General features: G+C 39.7%; 1 protein-coding gene across 1 annotated transcript in view; it reads right to left on the bottom strand.

Annotated features, from left to right (window-relative positions):
• Positions 1 to 14,802, bottom strand: part of LOC145877130 (uncharacterized) — a 167,746-nt gene that overhangs the window by 142,185 nt on the left and 10,759 nt on the right. The window lies entirely within an intron of this gene.

Genomic DNA, 14,802 nt, shown 5'->3' with positions numbered 1-14,802 from the left:
AGGACTAGTCTACCTGGTTACCCATATAGAAGTAGGACTAGTCTACCTGGTTACCCATATAGAAGTAGGACTAGTCTACCTGGTTACACATATAGAAGTAGGACTAGTCTACCTGGTTACCCATATAGAAGTAGGACTAGTCTACCTGGTTACACATATAGAAGTAGGACTAGTCTACCTGGTTACCCATATAGAAGTAGGACTAGTCTACCTGGTTACCCATATAGAAGTAGGACTAGTCTACCTGGTTACACATATAGAAGTAGGACTAGTCTACCTGGTTACCCATATAGAAGTAGGACTAGTCTACCTGGTTACCCATATAGAAGTAGGACTAGTCTACCTGGTTACACATATAGAAGTAGGACTAGTCTACCTGGTTACCCATATAGAAGTAGGACTAGTCTACCTGGTTACACATATAGAAGTAGGACTAGTCTACCTAATTACCCATATAGCAGTAGGACTAGTCTACCTGGTTACACATATAGAAGTAGGACTAGTCTACCTGGTTACACATATAGAAGTAGGACTAGTCTACCTAATTACGCATATAGAAGTAGGACTAGTCTACCTGGTTACCCATATAGAAGTAGGACTAGTCTACCTGGTTACACATATAGAAGTAGGACTAGTCTACCTGGTTACACATATAGAAGTAGGACTAGTCTACCTGGTTACACATATAGAAGTAGGACTAGTCTACCTGGTTACCCATATAGAAGTAGGACTAGTCTACCTGGTTACACATATAGAAGTAGGACTAGTCTACCTAATTACACATATAGAAGTAGGAATAGTCTACCTGGTTACCCATATAGAAGTAGGACTAGTCTACCTGGTTACACATATAGAAGTAGGACTAGTCTACCTGGTTACCCATATAGAAGTAGGACTAGTCTACCTGGTTACCCATATAGAAGTAGGACTAGTCTACCTGGTTACACATATAGAAGTAGGACTAGTCTACCTGGTTACACATATAGAAGTAGGACTAGTCTACCTGGTTACCCATATAGAAGTAGGACTAGTCTACCTGGTTACCCATATAGAAGTAGGACTAGTCTACCTGGTTACACATATAGAAGTAGGACTAGTCTACCTGGTTACACATATAGAAGTAGGACTAGTCTACCTGGTTACCCATATAGAAGTAGGACTAGTCTACCTGGTTACACATATAGAAGTAGGACTAGTCTACCTGGTTACACATATAGAAGTAGGACTAGTCTACCTGGTTACCCATATAGAAGTAGGACTAGTCTACCTGGTTACACATATAGAAGTAGGACTAGTCTACCTGGTTACACATATAGAAGTAGGACTAGTCTACCTGGTTACCCATATAGAAGTAGGACTAGTCTACCTGGCCTGTGTGCAAATGTAGGCCTATAAATGTGCCCATTTGGGGATGTCTGATAGTATTTCTGATTGTCTTAATGCACCACCACTAATGAGTTGTGGAGCTTCTCAAAACAAATGTTTCTTCACCTCAAACAGCAACTGCACCTCAGTGACGCTCAAGGTCCTAAACGATATCTTAACCGCCATCGATAAGAAACAATACTGTGCAGCCGTATTCATTGACCTGGCCAAGGCTTTCGACTCTGTCAGTTACCACATTCTTATTGGCAGACTGAACAGCCTTGGTTTCTCAAATGATTGCCTCGCCTGGTTCAACAACTACTTCTCTGATAGAGTTCAGTGTGTCAAATCGCAGGGCCTGTTGTCAGGACCTCTGGTAGTCTCTATGGGGTGCCACAGGGTTCAATTCTTGGGCCGACTCTCTTCTCTGTATACATCAATGATGTTGCTCTTGCTGCTGGTGAGTCTCTGATCCACCTCTACGCAGACGACACCATTCTGTATACTAATGGCCCTTCTTTGGACACTTTGTTAACAACCCTCCAGACAAGCTTCAATGCCATACAACTCTCCTTCCGTGGCCACCAACTGCTCTTAAATACAAGTAAAACTAAATGCATGGTCTTCAAACGATCGCTGCCTGCACCTGCCCGCCCGTCCAGCATCACTACTCTGGACGGTTCTGACTTAGAATATGTGGACAACTACAAATACCTAGGTGTCTGGTTAGACTGTAAACTCTCCTTCCAGACTCACTATAATCATCTCCAATCCAAAGTTAAATCTAGAATTGGCTTCCTATTTCGCAACAAAGCATCCTTCACTCATGCTGCCAAACATACCCTCATAAAACTGGCCATCCTACCGATCCTCGACTTCGGCGATGTCATTTACAAAATAGCCTCCAATACCCTACTCAATAAATTGGATGCAGTCTGTCACAGTGCCATCCGATTTGTCACCAAAGCCCCATATACTACCCACCACTGCGACCTGTACGCTCTCGTTGGCTGGCCCTCGCTTCATACTCGTCGCCAAACCCACTGGCTCCAGGTCATCTACAAGACCCTGCTAGGTAAAGTCCCCCCTTATCTCAGCTCACTGGTCACCATAGCAGCACCCACCTGTAGCACGCGCTCCAGCAGGTATATCTCTGGTCAACCCCAAAGCCAATTCCCCCTTCGGCCGCCTCTTCTTTCAGTTCTCTGCTGCCAATGACTGGAACGAACTACAAAAATCTCTAAAACTGGAAACACTTATCTCCCTCACTAGCTTTAAGCACCAGCTGTTAGAGCAGCTCACAGATCACTGCACCTGTACATAGCCCATCTATAATTTAGCCCAAACAACTACCTCTTCACCTACTGTATTTATTTATTTTGCTCCTTTGCTCCCCATTATTTCTACTTTGCACTTTCTTCCACAGCATATCTACCATTCCAGTGTTTTACTTGCTATATTGTATTTACTTTGCCACCACTGCCTTTTTGTCATTACCTCCCTTATCTCACCTCATTTGCTCACATTGTATATAGACTTATTTTTCTACTGTATTATTGACTGTATGTTTGTTTTACTCCATGTGTAACTCTGTGTTGTTGTATGTTGTCGAACTGCTTTGCTTTATCTTGGCCAGGTCGCAATTGTAAATGAGAACTTGTTCTCAACTTGCCTACCTGGTTAAATAAAGGTGATTTAAAATAAATAAATAATAAAAGATCAATGTCCCTGTTTTATTAGATAGTACTCACTGTATTTACTGGTGTTAATCAGATCAATGTCCCTGTTTTATTAGATAGTACTCACTGTATTTACTGGTGTTAATCAGATCAATGTCCCTGTTTTATTAGATAGTACTCACTGTATTTACTGGTGTTAATCAGATCAATGTCCCTGTTTTATTAGATAGTACTCACTGTATTTACTGGTGTTAACCAGATCAATGTCCCTGTTTTATAAGATAGTACTCACTGTATTTACTGGTGTTAATCAGATCAATGTCCCTGTTTTATAAGATAGTACTCACTGTATTTACTGGTGTTAACCAGATCAATGTCCCTGTTTTATAAGATAGTACTCACTGTATTTACTGGTGTTAATCAGATCAATGTCCCTGTTTTATAAGATAGTACTCACTGTATTTACTGGTGTTAATCAGATCAATGTCCCTGTTTTATAAGATAGTACTCACTGTATTTACTGGTGTTAACCAGATCAATGTCCCTGTTTTATAAGATAGTACTCACTGTATTTACTGGTGTTAATCAGATCAATGTCCCTGTTTTATTAGATAGTACTCACTGTTTTTACTGGTGTTAACCAGATCAATGCCCCTGTTTTATTAGATAGTACTCACTGTATTTACTGGTGTTAATCAGATCAATGTCCCTGTTTTATTAGATAGTACTCACTGTATTTACTGGTGTTAATCAGATCAATGTCCCTGTTTTATTAGATAGTACTCACTGTATTTACTGGTGTTAATCAGTTCTCCAGTCTTCTCTTCATCATTGACAGTAATTGACCCCTCTTCAGCCTTAATTCCAAAAACGACTTCATCTTCTTTCACTTCATCCTCCACTCCAAAAACTGCATCCTCCTCCTCTTTCACTCTGAACGAGTCTTTCTCTTCTTTCACTGTAACGTCTTTCTCTTCTTCTTTCACTGTAACAGCCTCACCCTCTACTTGTTGTTGTATTGTAACATCTTTCTCTTCCTCCTCCTCTTTCACCAGAGCTTCTTTCTCCGTCCAGCAGACCTCTTCTTTAACAGGATTAGAGTAGTTTAGTGAACTCATGGTCGGAGATAATAGCTAGTTAGCATTAGCGACTAGACTAGTGCTAATTTAACCAGCCACCTAGTTGACTTACAACGTAAATATGAAATTAAATGGGGTAGCTAGTTGTTTCCACATAAGTATGTTTAAATCATAGTAGCAAATAAACCACGAAATTGTGTAAAGAACTTGAATGTTCCGACTTTGTTGGCTAGCGAGCTACCGAGGTGGCTGCAGTTGTTGAAGAGTTCCGTCCACTAGATTATACGTCACACTAGAAACATCGCCTGAAAGACACATATCGCCATCTGCTGTCTGGAGGGAGGAAACGCAGTTGAGGAGGGAAAACTATTTTTATTCTTCATTTAATTATAATATTATAAAGCAGTTTAGGGAAACGTTTTTTTCTCTCCATTAAATATTAATATTATATCAACACGTACAAAGAGCAACAAGTGTTGTTTGATTAGTTCAGATTTTTTTTATGAGAATTTAAAACAAACTCTACATCTACTCCACATCTGTATTTCTGATTCAGTGAAATAACTAGATATCAAAACAAGCACCTAGTTATTGATACCCTTGATAAAGATGAGCTAAAATTACTGTAAAAAATAAATAAATAAACTTTACCCACTACCAGGATATTTTACCCCAAAACCTGGTTACCTCTCTGCTAGGAGGCTGAAACTTGGCCATAAGTGGATCTTCCAGCAAGACACATCAACATCCACAAAGAAATGGTTAATTGGGCACACAAATCAACATTTTCAATGGCCATCTCAGTCTTCGGACTTGAACTCCATTGAAAACCTGTGGTTTGAATTGAACAGGGCAGTCCATAAGACAGACTAAATAAATCAAGGACATGGAGAGATTCTGTATGGAGGAATGGTCTAAGATCCCACCCAATGTGTTCTCTAATCTCATAAAACATTTCAGTGTCATTATCCTCCCAAGGGGAGGGTGCTGGAGTATTGAAAACATGGGTGGCAATAATTCAGACCCCTACCTTTTGAGAATTACATGTTAAATTAAATATATTTTTCTGAACAATTGTATTAGTTTAAAATAATATAGGACTTGCTATAGGACTAGGTCTATACTGCTCCTACATGGTGTAACAATACATCATGTAGATGTATATAATGAACAGACTAGGTCTATACTGCTCCTACATGGTGTAACAATACATCATGTAGATGTATATAATGAACAGACTAGGTCTATACTGCTCCTACATGGTGTAACAATACATAATGTAGATGTATATAATGAACAGACTAGGTCTATACTGCTCCTATATGGTGTAACAATACATCATGTAGATGTATATAATGAACAGACTAGGTCTATACTGCTCCTACATGGTGTAACAATACATCATGTAGATGTATATAATGAACAGACTAGGTCTATACTGCTCCTACATGGACTAACAATACATCATGTAGATGTATATAATGAACAGACTAGGTCTATACTGCTCCTACATGGTGTAACAATACATCATGTAGATGTATATAATGAACAGACTAGGTCTATACTGCTCCTACATGGTGTAACAATACATCATGTAGATGTATATAATGAACAGACTAGGTCTATACTGCTCCTACATGGTGTAACAATACATCATGTAGATATATACTACCGTTCAAAAGTTATGGGTCACTTAGAAATGTCCTTGTTTTTTAAAGAAAGCACATTTTTCATCCATTAAAATAATAATAAAATGTATCAGAAATACAGTGTAGACATTGTTAATGTTGTAAAAAAATTAACAAACAAAAAAATTAAACAAATTCACCTTTATTTAACCAGGTAGGCCAGTTGAGAACAAGTCCTTTATTTAACCAGGTAGGCCAGTTGAGAACAAGTCCTTTATTTAACCAGGTAGGCCAGTTGAGAACAAGTCCTTTATTTAACTAGGTGGCCAGTTGAGAACAAGTTCTCATTTTCATCTGCGACCTGGCCAAGATAAAGCAAAGCAGTGCGACACAAACAACAACTTGTTCTTTAACAAAGCTTTTGTAAACAGTGTTGTTGCATAACAATCATGCAGTAGAACAACAATAATCATCACCCTCTTGACCAATCTTCCCTCCCCTTAACATTGGGTTGATTCAGACCCTGTCAGTGTACCAGGTGGACATTGGGTTGATTCAGACCCTGTCAGTGTACCAGGTGGACATTGGGTTTGATTCAGACCCTGCCAGTGTACCAGGTGGACATTGGGTTTGATTCAGACCCTGCCAGCATGGCCAGAAATGTATTCCAAGGTCAGTAACTTATAACCACAGAACCACCCCAGACCTTTCATGGATGACTAAAAACACCTAAGTATTAGATTTACTGTCATGGTCTAGTATGTCACTGCATCAGACACCAGTCACAATGCTGGCTGAGGTACTAGTAAAACATGACATATTATTTCCTAACCATTCACAATGCTGGCTGAGGTACGAGTAAAACATGACATATTATTTCCTAACCATTCACAATGCTGGCTGAGGTACGAGTAAAACATGACATATTATTTCCTAACCATTCACAATGCTGGCTGAGGTACTAGTAAAACATGACATATTATTTCCTAACCATTCACAATGCTGGCTGAGGTACGAGTAAAACATGACATATTATTTCCTAACCATTCACAATGCTGGCTGAGGTACGAGTAAAACATGACATATTATTTCCTAACCATTCACAATGCTGGCTGAGGTACGAGTAAAACATGACATATTATTTCCTAATTGTAAAAAAAATCCCCACTGTTTAACCAGAACAACATGAGTTGTGTCCTTCAAAGTGTTAGTCCATAATCATATTCAGCTACTTAGATGTCATGTATTGTCATGTTCTCTATAATGAAACATCACCACTGTAGATGTCATGTATTGTTATGTCATGTTCTCTATAATGAAACATCACCACTGTAGATGTCATGTATTGTCATGTCATGTTCTCTATAATGAAACATCACCACTGTAGATGTCATGTATTGTTATGTTCTCTATAATGAAACATCACCACTGTAGATGTCATGTATTGTTATGTTCTCTATAATGAAACATCACCACTGTAGATGTCATGTATTGTCATGTTATGTTCTCTATAATGAAACATCACCACTGTAGATGTCATGTATTGTCATGTTATGTTCTCTATAATGAAACATCACCACTGTAGATGTCATGTATTGTCATGTTATGTTCTCTATAATGAAACATCACCACTGTAGATGTCATGTATTGTCATGTTATGTTCTCTATAATGAAACATCACCACTGTAGATGTCATGTATTGTCATGTCATGTTCTCTATAATGAAACATCACCACTGTAGATGTCATGTATTGTTATGTTCTCTATAATGAAACATCACCAAGTGAAATAAAGTTGATCAGATATTCTTAATAGACATTAAATAAAAAATGGTTGTTCAGAAATCATTAATTATCATGTTGCTCTGATGAAATGAACTAAATATTTCACAATCATTACCACTGCTGATATTCACAGAGAATAATTACAAGGATCATATTTCACAATCATTCCCACTGCTGATATTCACAGAGAATAATTGCAAGGATCATATTTCTCAGTTGCATTGACCTGCAGACATCAGACACCACCTCTCCCTTATGCACATGTGACTGAAATGGAACCAATCACAAAAATCCCTGACACAGCTTTGATGGCCCAATAAAAACGAAACTGCACGTTTCTGCCAGCCAATGGGATAATTCCAGTGCAGTACATGTGTAGAGGGGTAATTCCAATTCAGGAAGTTCCTACCGTTTAACTTTTTGTCTGAACATTATAATATACATTTTACTCAACTATGTTACCCACTCCAGTCAGCAGATGGCGGTGTGGGAATTTAAGGTAATGCTGTTGTTGTGACGTAAAATCTAGTGGACGGAACGCTTCGTTCAACAGCAACAACAGTTAGTCAGCCACCTCGGTAGCTTGCTAGACAAAATAGCCGAACAATAAAGCTCTTTAGATGCTTTAGTGTATATTAGCCACTGTGTTTTAAACCCACTTCTGTCGTCTAGTTAGTTATCCGATTTAATTTCATATTTACGGTGTTGTTGTTATTATTCAGCTAGCGGGCTGGTTAAGTTAGCATTAGCTTAGCTAGCTAACATCTCCGACCATGCGCTCACTAAGCTACTCTCCTCCTGCTAAAGAAGAGGTCTGTTGGACGGAGAAAGAAGCTCTCGTCAAAGAGGAGGAGGAAGAGGAGGCTGTTTCAATACAAAAACAAGTAGAGGGTGAGGCTGTTACAGTGAAAGAAGAAGAGAAAGACGTTTCAGTAAAAGAAGAGGAAGATGCGTTCAGAGTGAAAGAGGAGGAGGATGTTACTGTAAAAGAAGAGGAGGAAGATGCAGTTTATGGAGTGGAAGAGGAGGGGGAGATGACTGTCACATCGAAAAAGGAAGAAGAGGAGGAAACTGTATATCTGGGCCCGGTTTCCCAAAGGCATGTTAAGGCATCCAATGGTTTTAACAATGAACGGGCCCTGATAAACACTAGTAAGTACTGTCTTAAATACAGAGTCACAAACTCTGCAGTTGTTGAACTGATGTGTGGTGTTAAAGGGGAAATCTGCAATTGCTACATCCATATTGTGACTTTATAATTATTAATTTATAGCCATTGATTCTTGAAGAATATAACACATGCCTCATGAGCTTAGTTCAACTGTTGTACCCCATCAGAACCCCCAAATAAACTTTTTTTACTCCAATGTTTAGAAACAATGTAAATCAACACTGTATAGCCTCAACATAGTTAAAACTATAATGTTGATATCATGGATGGTCAGTCCTTGCATCCATAGGTCTGTCTATGAATTTGAAAGTAGTTACATTTCTCCAGACCCATAATCATCTTATAACCAAAACAGTGGTGGAATGACAGCTTTGTTATTGTTTGGACTGCAGATTGGTTGATTGATTGTGTGGCTTTTTTAAAGGGGCAACCTAGTTTTAAAACAGAAACAAAATGGCTGCCCAGAGGCTTGGTTTGGTAAACAGCTGAGGGATGGGGGAAGGAGAAATGTAACCACTCTCAAATTCATAGGGACCTCGTCAAGAAGTTCAGACATCTTGGCGTAACAGTTATAAGGTGTTGGCTTGACAGTCACTGGACCCAGGTTTGAGTTCAGCTCAGGGCCTCCCCCTGAATTCACTACACTATGAATACAAGGACTGGCCATCCATGAGGTCATAATGATAGTTTAACCAGGTTTCTAGGCTATATAGTATATTCTAGAATTCATCCATGATGTTATAATGATAGTTTACCCTGTTTGGGATAGGGGGCAGTATTTTCGCGTCCGGATAAAAAACGTACCCGATTTAATCTGGTTACTACTCCTGCCCAGAAACTAGAATATGCATATAATTAGTAGATTTGGATAGAAAACACTCTAAAGTTTCTAAAACTGTTTGAATGGTGTCTGTGAGTATAACAGAACTCATATGGCAGGCAAAAACCTGAGAAGATTCCATACAGGAAGGCCCTGTCTGATAATTTGTTGTCCTTCTGCATCTCTGTCGACATTACAGCATCTGTGCTGTAACGTGACACTTTCTAAGGCTTCCATTTGCTCTCTAAAGCCACCAGAAAGTGGAATGGGGTGTCTGCTGTCTCTGGGCAAAGTACAGCAGCTCTGTTTGTGATCAGTCAGCCTGGGGACAGTGAGACTGAGATGCGCGTTCACGAGAATTCAATTTTTTTTTCTTTCAGCCTTTGAATGAATACAACGTTGCCCGGTTGTAATATTATCGCTATTTTACGAGAAAAGTAGCATAAAAATAGATTTTAAACAGCGTTTGATATGTCACAAAAACCAAAACCACAGCTAAATGCAGTACTAACCTTTGATAATCTTCATCAGATGACACTCCTAGGACATTATGTTATACAATACATGCATGTTTTGTTCAATCAAGTTCATATTTATATCAAAAACCAGCTTTTTACATTAGCATGTAAAAAGCCCATAGAGGTTAACCTCTATGGGCTAGGTGGGACGAATTCGTCCCACCTACGTAACAGCCACTGGCAGCCTGTGGCGCGATTTTCAAAACGTTAAAAATCCTATTACTTCAATTTCTCAAACATATGACTATTTTACAGCTATTTAAAGACAAGACTCTCGTTAATCTAACCACACTGTCCGATTTCAAAAAGGCTTTACAACGAAAGCAAAACATTAGATTATGTCAGCAGAGTACCAAGCCAGAAATAATCAGACACCCATTTTTCAAGCCAGCATATAATGTCACCAAAACCCAGAAGACAGCTAAATGCAGCACTCACCTTTGATGATCTTCATCAGATGACAACCCTAGGACAATATGTTATACAATACATGCATGTTTTGTTCAATCAAGTTCATATTTATATCAAAAACCAGCTTTTTACATTAGCATGTGACGTTCAGAACTAGCATACCCCCCGCAAACTTCCGGGGAATTCGCTAACATTTTACTAAATTACTCACGATAAACGTTCACAAAAAGCATAACAATTATTTTAAGAATTATAGATACAGACCTCCTCTATGCACTCGATATGTCCGATTTTAAAATAGCTTTTTGGTGAAAGCACATTTTGCAATATTCTAAGTACATAGCCCAGGCATCACGGGCTCGCTATTTAGACACCCGGCAAGTTTAGCACTCACCATAATCATATTTACTATTATAAAAGTTTGATTACCTTTTGTTGTCTTCGTCAGAATGCACACCCAGGACTGCTACTTCAATAACAAATGTTGGTTTGGTCCAAAATAATCCATCGTCATATCCGAATAGCGGCGTTTTGTTTGTGCGTTCCAGACACTATCCGAAATAGTAAAGAAGTGTCGCGCGCATGGCGCAATTCGTGACAATAAAATTCTAAATATTCCATTACCGTACTTCGAAGCATGTCAACCGCTGTTTAAAATCAATTTTTACGACATTTTTCTCGTAGAAAAGCGATAATATTCCGACAGGGAATCTCCTTTTCGGCAAACAGAGGAAAAATTCCCAAAGGCGGGGGCGGTCGGGTCACGCGCCTAAGCCCAGTGTCCCTTGATCGGCCACTTGAGAAAGGCGATAATGTGTTTCAGCCTGGGGCTGGAATGACGACATTCTGTTTTTTCCCGGGCTCTGAGCGCCTATGGACGACGTGGGAAGTGTCACGTTAGAGCAGAGATCCTTAGTAAATGATAGAGATGGAAAAGAAGTTCAAGAAATGGTCAGACAGGCCACTTCCTGTAAAGGAATCTCTCAGGTTTTGACCTGCCATTTGAGTTCTGTTATACTCACAGACACCATTCAAACAGTTTTAGAAAATGTAGGGTGTTTTCTATCCATATGTAATAAGTATATGCATATTCTAGTTACTGGGTAGGAGTGGTAACCAGATTAAATCGGGTATGTTTTTTATCCAGCCGTGTCAATACTGCCCCCTAGCCCTAACAGGTTAACTTCGGCGATGTCATTTTCAAAATAGCCTCCAACACTCTACTCAGCAAACTGGATGCAGTCTATCACAGTGCCATCCGTTTTGTCACCAATGCCCCATATACCACCCACCACTGCGACCTGTACGCTCTCGTCGGCTGGCCCTCGCTACATATTCGTCGCCAAACCCACTGGCTCCAGGTCATCTATAAGTCTTTGCTATGTAAAGCTCCGCCTTAACTCAGCTCACTGGTCACCATAGCAACACCCACCCATAGCACGCGCTCCAGGAGGTATATCTCACTGGTCATCCCCAAAGCCAACACCTACTTTGGCCGCATTTCCTTCCAGTTCTCTGCTGCCAATGACTGGAACGAATTGCAAAAATCGCTGAAGTTGGAGACATATATCTCCCTCACTAACTTTAAGCATCAGCTATCTGATCAGCTTACCGATCGCTGCAGCTGTACACAGCCCATCTGTAAATAGCCCATCCAACTGCCTACCTCATCCCCATGTTTTTATTTACTTTTTTGCTCTTTTGCACACCAGTATTTCTACTTGCACATCATCATCTGCACATCTATCTCTCCAGTGTTAATTTGCTAAATTGTAATTACTTCACTACTATGGTCTATTTATTGCCTTGCCTCCGTACTCCATTTGCACACATTGTATGTAGATTTTTCTATTGTGTTATTGACTGTACGTTTGTTTATCCAACGTGTAACTCTGTTGTTTTTTTGTCGCACTGCTTTGCTTTATCTTGGCCAGGTCACAGTTGTAAATGAGAACTTGTTCTCAACTGGCCTACCTGGTTAAATAAATAAATAAAATCTTAACTTTATTGACAACACCCAAATGGATACTGTCATTAACGCAGTTCTTCAATAATTACACATAATTCTTAATGCTTTAGCAAACATTATATTAAACAGGACATTCAAATATCCTTACAATTATAATCCAAGGTAGTGTGAAATGAACTCATTACCAACCTGGAAATGGAGGTTACTCCCCTGAGTTTCCCCCATTCACATTCAGAATACATTGTGAAAAACTAAAATCTTTGCTCACCATTTTTGCTCCAGGCAGATATACTACATCCATAACTATCGCTTTCCTCATTAGCAGGGAGGAGTTTCTGCAATCAAATTGCCCTCGTGCCACAATTTTAGCAAATACAGAAAGGGGCCTATATTGGAGACCAAAAGTCGTCTGGCACACTGCTTAGAGTTTCAACAACATGAATAACTTATTTCTAGCCTACAATCATCGATGTCACTACGAATGTGAAAACAAGACAAAATATGACTATTCTTGCTCATTTTAAGGCAAATATCAAATAATTTTAACATTCATTACAGACGTCAATTGTTGTATAACATCATGGCTACGCTGTTGGCATCACCTTTTACAGTGGATTACCGCTGTTGTGGGCCTTTAACCATCTGTCTGACTTTGTTGTTCACACAGGAGAGATACCTCACTATCTTCGATCCTCTGGGGAGCCTCAACAACCTCATGATGCTGAAGAGGCAGAGAAGAGTCTCTCCACATTAGAACACCTCAAGAAACACCTGCAGAGAAGAGAACTCACTGCTGCTCTGACTGTGGGAAGAGATTCACCTCCCCATCAGGCATTAAAATTCATCACAGAACACACACAGGAGAGAAATCTTATAGCTGTGGTCAATGTGGGAAGAGTTTTGGTCAATCTGGAGAGCTGACAGTGCACCAGAGAATACACACAGGAGAGAAACCTTATAGCTGTACTCAATGTGGGAAGAGTTTTACTCAGTTAACCACCCTGATATCACACCAGAGAACACACACAGGAGAGAAACCTTATAGCTGTGATCAATGTGGGAAGAGTTTTACTACATTTGGCACTCTGACTGCACACCAGAGAACACACACAGGAGAGAAACCTTATAGCTGTGATCAATGTGGGAAGAGTTTTAGTCAATCTGGTTCTCTGACTCTACACCAGAGAATACACACAGGAGAGAAATCTTATAGCTGTGATCAGTGTGACAAGAGATACTCTGATAAAAGATCTCTGATCAAACATCAGAAAATACATACATGAAGGAATTGTTTCATGATATCAATGAAATGAAATCTCACAATGTAGAATGTTTAAACATTGTAGTAGGAGTATTTTAATGATGTCACAATGTAGAACCCTAAATGTTTGTCCCCTGTTCTATTGATTTCAACATGATATGGATATTAGCCTCAGGGGGAAAATCCAGGCTCTGAAATGGAAGAGTTACTATTTATGAGATTTAACAAAAAGTGACTAACAAAAGAAAGAGTTGTGTTACACTTACCATGTTGCTGACCCACTTGAATCAAAACGCAACACTTCAAAATGTAGCGAGCTGTTTTCTACAAATTGTCCTCTAACCAGGGATGTACACATTATTCCCAGATTCCGTGTGGTTTTTGAGCTGTTCGTTTTAACAGGAAGTGTAACCTCATCTTCCTCCTTTCGCACAATTGATTGCCAGCAGCATACCACCCTGCATCCCACTGCTGGCTTGCTTCTGAAGCTAAGCAGGGTTGGTCCTGGTCAGTCCCTGGATGGGAGACCATATGCTGCTGGAGGGCCAGTCGGAGGCACTCTTTCCTCTGGTCTAAACAATATCCCAATGCCCCAGGGCAGTGACTGCCCTGTGTAGGGTGCCGTCTTTCGGATGGGACGTTAAACGGGTGTCCTGACTCTCTGAGGTCATTAAAGATCCCATTGCACTTATCGTGTTAACCCCGGTGTCCTGGCTAAATTCCCAATCTGGCCCTCATACCATCACGGCCACCTAATCATCCCCAGCTTACAATTGGCTCATTCATCCCCCTCCTCTCCCCTGTAACTATTCCCCAGGTTGTTGTTGTAAATGAGAATGTGTTCTCAGTCAACTTAACTGGTAAAACAACGGTAAAGAAGAAAAAAACTCCACATGATATTAATGAGTTATGACAAATCAGTGTTGTGTTCCTTTGTTTAGTGACCCCTAAATTGAAATGCATCACTCCAAAATGTAGCTGACTGTCTTCTGCAGGTTGTCCTCTAATCAGTGAGGTAAAATATATCTCCCATTTCCATGTGTTTTTTTAGTTGTGTTAGTTTCAACAGCACGTACAACCTGATTTCCCCCCTAATCGATATCAGTGATTTATTGCT

Source organism: Salmo salar, unplaced genomic scaffold (assembly GCF_965601325.2).
Source record: "Salmo salar unplaced genomic scaffold, fSalSal1 ptg000687l, whole genome shotgun sequence".
Lineage (NCBI taxonomy): Eukaryota > Metazoa > Chordata > Actinopteri > Salmoniformes > Salmonidae > Salmo > Salmo salar.
The sequence above is the reverse complement of the archived record's forward strand: the minus strand, read 5'-3'. Positions and strand labels throughout refer to the sequence as shown.